At 51.0% G+C, this 7,505-nt stretch overlaps 1 protein-coding gene across 4 annotated transcripts in view; it reads left to right on the forward strand.

Moving 5' to 3' along the window:
* Positions 1–4,936: 4,936 nt before the first annotated feature.
* The window catches only part of LOC309391481 (elongation factor 1-delta-like), a 35,807-nt gene continuing 33,238 nt past the window's right edge, over positions 4,937–7,505 (forward strand). For 3 of the 4 annotated variants that reach the window (XM_081951987.1, XM_081951989.1, XM_081951990.1), the window contains exon 1: positions 4,937–5,064. The gene's annotated coding sequence lies outside the window, so the exon portion shown is untranslated. The remainder of the gene's footprint in view (positions 5,065–7,505) is intronic. The other variant, XM_081951988.1, reaches the window with a different exon arrangement.

A 7,505-nucleotide genomic window follows, 5' to 3' on the forward strand; every position in this document is an offset into this window, starting at 1 on the left:
TAAAGTGGAGCAACACTCAAGTTAATAACTACCTCACTTAGCAACGGAAATTCTGGCCTCAATTGGGATAAGACTACCAATACTTGAAGGGCTGCCACAGTGTGTGGGTTGGTGGAGGGGGGGTGTCAACCTATTTTCCAAAGCAACGGAAGGAAGCAACGGATGGGAACTCGTCAAGGAGAGAAGCAACCTGGAATTTCCCAAGAGTGAGGACAATTAACCAGTGGAACAGCTTGCCTCCAGAAGTTGTTGGTGTGAAAAATAAACTTGGCTTACAGGGAGCAAATGGCCCCAAAGCTCAGTCCACTAGCCCTGTTTGCAACTAAAACAAAGTTTATTCTAAGGTATCAGGTACTTTTTCAAGAGGCAACTGGACTTTCTTTGTTTTTCTTTGAAGACATTTTGCTTCTCATCCAAGAAGCTTCTTCAGCTCTGACTGGATGGTGGGGAAGGGAAGGACTGATACTCCTTGCAGACAAAGCTGGTCATTTGCATCCTTTGAGAGGGTCGTTGAGGCCACTTGGAGGCTTATCTGTGTCCTCAGGGTCACCTGAGTGGTGCAAATGGTTCCTGTAGTCTGCAATTTTTCCCCTGGAAATCCATTCCTCCTCCCTCACCCTTCCAAGGATCTTCATCCCAAATATGTTATATATGTATATGCAAAACAGTTTGCATTTAGGGGCAGGCTACAGAGAACTGGGGCACGGAAGCAGGGTGTCACTTAAGGTGTTTGTGTGTGGGGGGGTGTTTATTCTTGTGACCATGCAGTTCCTCTGTGAGACCTAATGTAATTGACTGCAGACCTTATCCTTTGATATGTGGATTCGGTCTTGGGTAACTTATTTCCTCTGTGTGAGAGAAAAAGTGCTAAGTGGATGGTCTGATTTTCAGACGATTGTGGATTCTGTTAACATTTTAAGGGAAGATGGAAAGAGTATAAAAAATAATATATATTTGGATATAAAGCTTCATAATAATAATAATAATAATTTAATAATAATAATTTTATTTGATTAGCCGCAACCCTCTCCCGAAGGACTCGGGGCGGCGTACAATCAAAACGGATAAAAATACACATAAGACAAACATATATACAAAAAGAACAGAGACATATACATATGTGCATAGAGGAGAATTGACTTATAAGTGAAAGACAATTAAAAACACAATTTAAAATCCCCTTAAATAAAATTACTAAATTAAAAAACCCATCAGGAGCGATACGAAGTTATGGTTGAGCCAGGCCGGCTATTTGGAAAAGGTGGGTCTTGAGCTTGACACGGAAGGAGCGGAGGTCAGTAGTGGTCCTAATATCCGGGGGGAGGTCATTCCACAGGGCTGGGCCCGCCACAGAGAAGGCTCTGCTCCTAGGCGCCGCCCCATGGCACTGTCTGGTGGACGGCACCTGGAGAAGTCCCTCTCTGTGCGAGCGGATGGGTCGTAGGGATGTATGGGGCAGAATACGATCCCGCAGGTAACTAGGTCCTGAGCCATGGAGCGCTTTAAAGATCGTAATCAAGACCTTGAAACGCACTCGATAGACCACAGGAAGCCAGTGCAGCTCGCGCAGGAGAGGTGTCACATGGGAGTACTTAGTACTCCCCATAATCACCCGCGCGGCCGCATTCTGGACCAACTGCAGTCTCCGAGTGCATTTCAAGGGAAGCCCCATGTAGAGAGCGTTACAGTAGTCCAGGCGAGACGTCACCAGCACATGGGTGACTGTGCGTAGGGCGTCCCGGTCCAATAGGGGGCGCAATTGGCGCACCAGGCGAACCTGGTGGAACGCCCCCCTGGCCACGGCTGTCACATGTTCATCCATGGACAGCCTGGCATCCAGGAGGACGCCCAAATTGCGCGCCCGCTCCACGGGGGCAAGTTGAATGCCCCCAATGGCCAGAGATGGAATTATCTGGTTGAACCGGGGAGCCGGAACCCACAGCCACTCCGTCTTGGAAGGGTTGAGCCTGAGTCGGTTGTCATCCATCCAGACCCGTACGGCTTCCACACACCGGGACATCACTTCGATGGCCTCGTTGGGGTGGTTCGGGGTGGAAATGTACAGCTGAGTATCATCAGCGTACAGATGATATCCCACCCCGAAACCACGGATGATCTCACCCAGCGGCTTCATGTATGTGTTGAACAGGAGTGGCGAGAGGACCGACCCCTGTGGCACCCCACAAGTAAGGGGGCATAGGGTCGACCTCTGCTCCCCTGCCAACACACGTTGCGTCCGGCCAGAGAGGTAGGAGCCGAACCACCGCAAAACGGTGCCCCGGACCCCCAACCCCTCCAGTCGGTGCAACAGGATACCATGGTCGATGGTATCAAAAGCCGCCGAGAGGTCTAATAGGACCAGGATAGAGGAACAGCCCCTATCTCTGGCCCTCCAGAGATCATCAACCAACGCGACCAAGGCCGTCTCTGTGCTGTGCCCAGGGCGAAAGCCGGACTGGCGCGGGTCTAGATAATCATTCTCCTCCAGATGTCGTGGAAACTGAGAAGCCACCACACTCTCTACAACCTTCGCCAAAAAGGGAAGGTTGGAGACAGGACGATAATTGGCCAGCTCCGTAGGGTCCAGGGAAGGCTTCTTGAGCAAGGGTCTCACCACCACCTCTTTCAAGGCGGCCGGGAGAGACCCCTCACCCAACGAAGCGTTCACTAGGCCCAGGAGCCAGTCGCGTGTAACCTCCCAGGATGCCAGTACAAGCCAGGAGGGACACAGGTCCAGTAAACATGTGGTAGGTCGCAGTCGTCCACGCAATCTGTCCAAATCCTCGATGACAACCAAGTCAAACTCCTCCCAAAAAGGTTTCTCAAGACTCGCCACTGGCGTCTCGACTGGGCCACTGAAGGGGACCCAATCCTTCCGGATTTGAGCGACTTTATCCTGCTGATATTTCCCAAACTCCTCTGCCCTACCCTGTAAAGGGGCCTCCCGCGGCCTCTGAAACAGAAGGGAGCGGGACACCCGAAACAGGGCGGCAGGGCGGTTCTCTGCGGATGCAATGAGAGCGGCACAGTATTGACGTTTGGCCGTTCTCAATGCCACTAGGTACGTCCTTAAATGGGCTCGTACCTGTGCTCGGTCAAATTCGGATCAGGAGGATCTCCAACGACTCTCTAGGCATCTCTTGCGGCGCTTCATCACCCTTAGCTCCTCGGTAAACCAAGGAGCCAGGGTGGATCGTTGCCGCCGGAGAGGCCGCAAAGGCGCCACCCGGTTCAAGGCCCCGGTAGTCGCATTATTCCACGCGGCCACCAGGTCCTCTACCCGAGGGCGGGTCAGGGCTGCAGGAGGTGGCCCAAGCTCCGTCTGGAACCTGTCTGGTTCCATCAAGCGCCTGGGGCGGAACCATCTAGTGTTTTCCGGTTCCGCCTCCCCGCAGCGAGGGGTAGCACCAGGGAAGTCAAGTCGGAGGAGTGAGTGATCTGACCATGACAGAGGAGTGATGGTTAAATTCACTCCTCCCAGATCACTCAACCACTGGCGAGAGACAAAAACAAGGTCCAAGGTGTGACCTCCCTCGTGTGTCGGGCCCTGAATCATTTGAGTCAGGTCCATGGCTATCATGGAAGCCATGAACTCCCGAACCCCCTCTGATGCTTCTCCCACCGACGGCAGGTTAAAATCCCCCATCACTAGAAGTTTGGGGGTCTCAACCACCACCGATGAGATCAGCTCAAGGAGCTCAGGCAGGGCCGCTGATGTATGGCGGGGAGCCAGGTATACTATCAGCAGGCCCAACTGCCTCCCAGGGCCCCATTTCACAACAAGGGATTCATATCCGGACGTCTGTGGCACAGTGGACTCCCTCGGCTCTAAGTCCTCCCGGATAATCACTGCTACCCCACCGCCCCTTCCCCGGGCCCGGGGCTGGTGAAATGCTTGGTAACTGGTGGGCACATTTCCACGAGGGGTAACCCTCCCTCGTGGCCCAACCAGGTTTCCGTTATTCCCGCGAGGTCCGGCTCCCCCTCCAAAATTAGATCATGAATGAGGGGGGCCTTATTGACAACGGACCTCGCATTGCATAACAACAGCCTCAGGCCCTGGGCCTGCAGATCCTGACCACCTAGAACGCGGGGGTTGGTACAAGCGACCGGGTGTAACCAGCACTCACGGTCTCCCAACCGACTGCGAGTTGTTAATCTGTCCTCGTATCTGCCCCTCCCTACGACTGTTGGAATCAAGGAGCCCTGTATAGGAATGATATCCTCTCCCCCCTCCTCCTCTCATACGCTGTTAAGAGGGCTGTTTTTAAGCTGAGATTTGGTTCCCATTCGGATGCTTCTGATCAGGGTTTGGGAGTGGGATTAATGCAGAGGTTGGAGGTCTCCAGATGTTGACACCTTTGCAGAAGGTAGATCAACCCAGGTTACTCTCAGCTCTATTGCTGGGAAGGGATGAACACGTCTCCCCCCCCCTTTTCCAATAGTAGACCATTCCACTCATTTCCCTCCCTTTCACTGGCGCTGCATTGGTTTCCTCCAAGCGCCTTTGGACTACTTCAATCTAGCAAATGGGGGGGGAGAAAGTGTTTCTCTCTCCACCTTTAAATTCCTCGGGATTATTCGCTGCGAGAAACCATTTTCTTCCCATGTGTGACGACCACGCGTAAAACCAAGATAAGAAAACATTTTTCTAGGGGGGAGGGGAAAAACCCTTCAGCTTTAAACCACCCCCTCGTCCATCATCGTGGCCTCGTCCTCTCAACGACCTGGCCTATTCCATCATTGTCGGGAGGGGGAGCAAGAAAGAAGAGAAAAAGGAAAAAACGGAAAAATTGATCTCTCGTCGCATTCACGAAGCAATATTGATACACCCGCTTTTCTCGTCGCCGCGGTTTCTCCCGCCTCGGTTGTTTTTCTGGGTATCGCCCGCTCTCTTTTCTCCTCTCCCCCCCTCTCGGTTCTGCGGAGAGTGAACTCGTCCGAAGAGGCGCCGCTCCCATAACCCCTTGCGCCGCGCGTGCCTGCCTTCTTTCCGCCGGAGCGTGAGGTGAGGTGAGCATCTCCTTCAGGCCGGCTGCTTCCTTGTCTTCCCGGCGACGCTGCGTGAGTAGAGCCCTCGTCCTTCGCCGGGAGCCCGTCGCGCTGGGAACTCCCCTCCCGAGGCTCCCGCAAAAGTTCGAGGCGGCGTCCGGTCTGGCTTGACCCGAAGGGTCTCTCGGGCATCCCCAACCGGGAGTCCCCGGGCGCCATCCCCATGGGGGGGGAGGATCCCGCGAGAGCCTGGGTGGGGGCAGAGGGATGACGCGGGGTATTGAAGGCCCCGCCGTGCCCCCCTTTGCTTCTCTAGTCTCCATCCTTCGCGGGTCTACCTTGCGGGGTTGGGGTTGGGGTTCAGGGCTCGAGATGCGCCCCGGCTGCGGCCCTTTCAGCTGCGCAAGGGGGTCTTCGTGTATCTGTGTGTGTGTGGGAGAGATCGGTCTTACATGTCCCCATGGGGGCTTATTGTGCATCAAGCCAGCTTTTCTTAAGCTTGGCAGCTTTTAAGTTGGAATATGAATAGAATAGGATATAAGGAACAGGAATAATAGGACAAGGAATAAGAATAGGAGGAATAAGAATAATAGGATTAGGAATAGGAAGAATAAGAATAGAATAGGAATTCTTTATTAGCCAAGTACGATTGGACACACAAGGAATTTGTCTTTGGTGCAGATGCTCTCAGTGTACATAAAGAAAAATAAAATAGAATACATTAATCAAGAATCATAAGATGCAACACTTGGTGATAATCATAGGTCACTAATAAGCAATCAAATCAAAGTAGGAAACAAAACAATATAAAATTTAAAGATAGAAACAACAAAAGAGGAAAGAGATAGGTACTAGGAAGGATGAGAAGAATAATAGTAATATAGTCTTAGTAGATAATTTGACAGTGTTGTGGGGATTGGTTGTTTAGCAGAGTGATGGCATGGGGGGGGGGTGAATGCTGGATTTCCAACTTAAAACAGAATTCTGGGACTTGAAGTCCACCCGTCCTTAAAGTTCAACTAAATTCACCGATCCTAAGTTTTTAGGATGGGTGAACCTAGTTTGAACTAAGCTGATTAAAGGCCTGGAGACTAAAACATACGATGAAGGGTTGCAGAATTTGGGTTTGGCCAGTCTGCAGACAAGAAGGATTGCGGGGACATGATAGCAATATTCCAGTATTTGAGAGGCTGCCCCAAAGAAGAGGGGGTCAACCTATTCTCCAAAGCCCCTGAGGACAGGACAAGAAGCAATGGATGGAAACTAATCAAGGAGAGAAGCAACCTCGAACTAAGGAGAAATTTCCTGACAGTGAGGACAACTAACCAGTGGAAGGACTTGCCTCCAGAAGTTGTGGGTGCTTCATCACTGGAGGATTTTAAGAAGAGACTGGACAGCCACTTGTCTGGAATGGTATACAATCTCCTGTTTCAACAGGGTTGGACTAGATGACCTCCAAGGTCCCTTCCAGCTCTATTCTGATTGAAGTCTATGGAGATTCTCAGTCATGCAGGTCATGGTTGTCCCAAAGGTGGTTTTTCAAGAAGCAACTGGACTCCCTTGGTTTTTCCTTGAAGACATTTTGCTTCTCATCCAAGAAGCTTCTTCGGTTCTGATTGAATGGTGGAGAATGGAAGGATATATATTTCGTTCAATCATCTGATCATAAGCACTCTTTCTAAAAGTTGTTGAGGCCACTCGGGGGTTTGCCAAAGAGGCCATGTGTGTTAAAATTGAACAGCCCTCTCTCAACAGAGCAGGAGGGACACGACACTCCCCATCTCCTGTCCACAACACATTCCTTTCAACACCTGCAAGCAGGCTCCACACCCATGTGCACCTCTCAGGTGACCCTTGAGGACAGACATAAGCCTCCAAATGGCCTCAGTGACTCTAATAAAAGGATGTGAATGACCAGCCTTCCATGCCTTCCATTCTCCAGCATTCAGTCAGAGCTGGGGAAACTTCTTGGATGAGAAGCGAAACCTCTTCAAGGAAAAACAAAGAAAATCCAGTTGCCTTTTGGGGAAAAAAAAGGACCTTTGCGACCCCCATCTTAAAAAGTTGCTAAGATTGAGAAACACTGTATTCGGCTTAGTTTTATTAGGGCTGGACCAGGTCTTGGGGCGTTAGTTGATTCTGTACACATAGTCCTTAACTTACAACCATTTGTTTGAAATTATAACTACACTGAAAAAAGGGATCAGTTTTCACACTTACGACCATTGCGGCGTCCCTATGTTCATGTGATTAAAATTCACACCCCCGGCAACTGGTTCATCATTTTGTCGGTTGCAGAGTCCAGGCCTGGTGGTGTGTCATGTCGCAACCTCCAACAAGCAGACTCAGTGGGGAAGTCAGATTTGTTTTACGGCTGGGTTACCGACTTAATGGCCGTGTTTCACTTAGCTGCGGCAAGAACGGTTGTAAAATGGGGGGTGGGGGGGATTAAGGGCCTTGCTTACCAATGGCAATGGTGAGCTCTATTGTCCGACGTTAAGGACTACCTGTAA

Source organism: Natrix helvetica (assembly GCF_964273705.1).
Source record: "Natrix helvetica genome assembly, chromosome: 4".
Lineage (NCBI taxonomy): Eukaryota > Metazoa > Chordata > Lepidosauria > Squamata > Natricidae > Natrix > Natrix helvetica.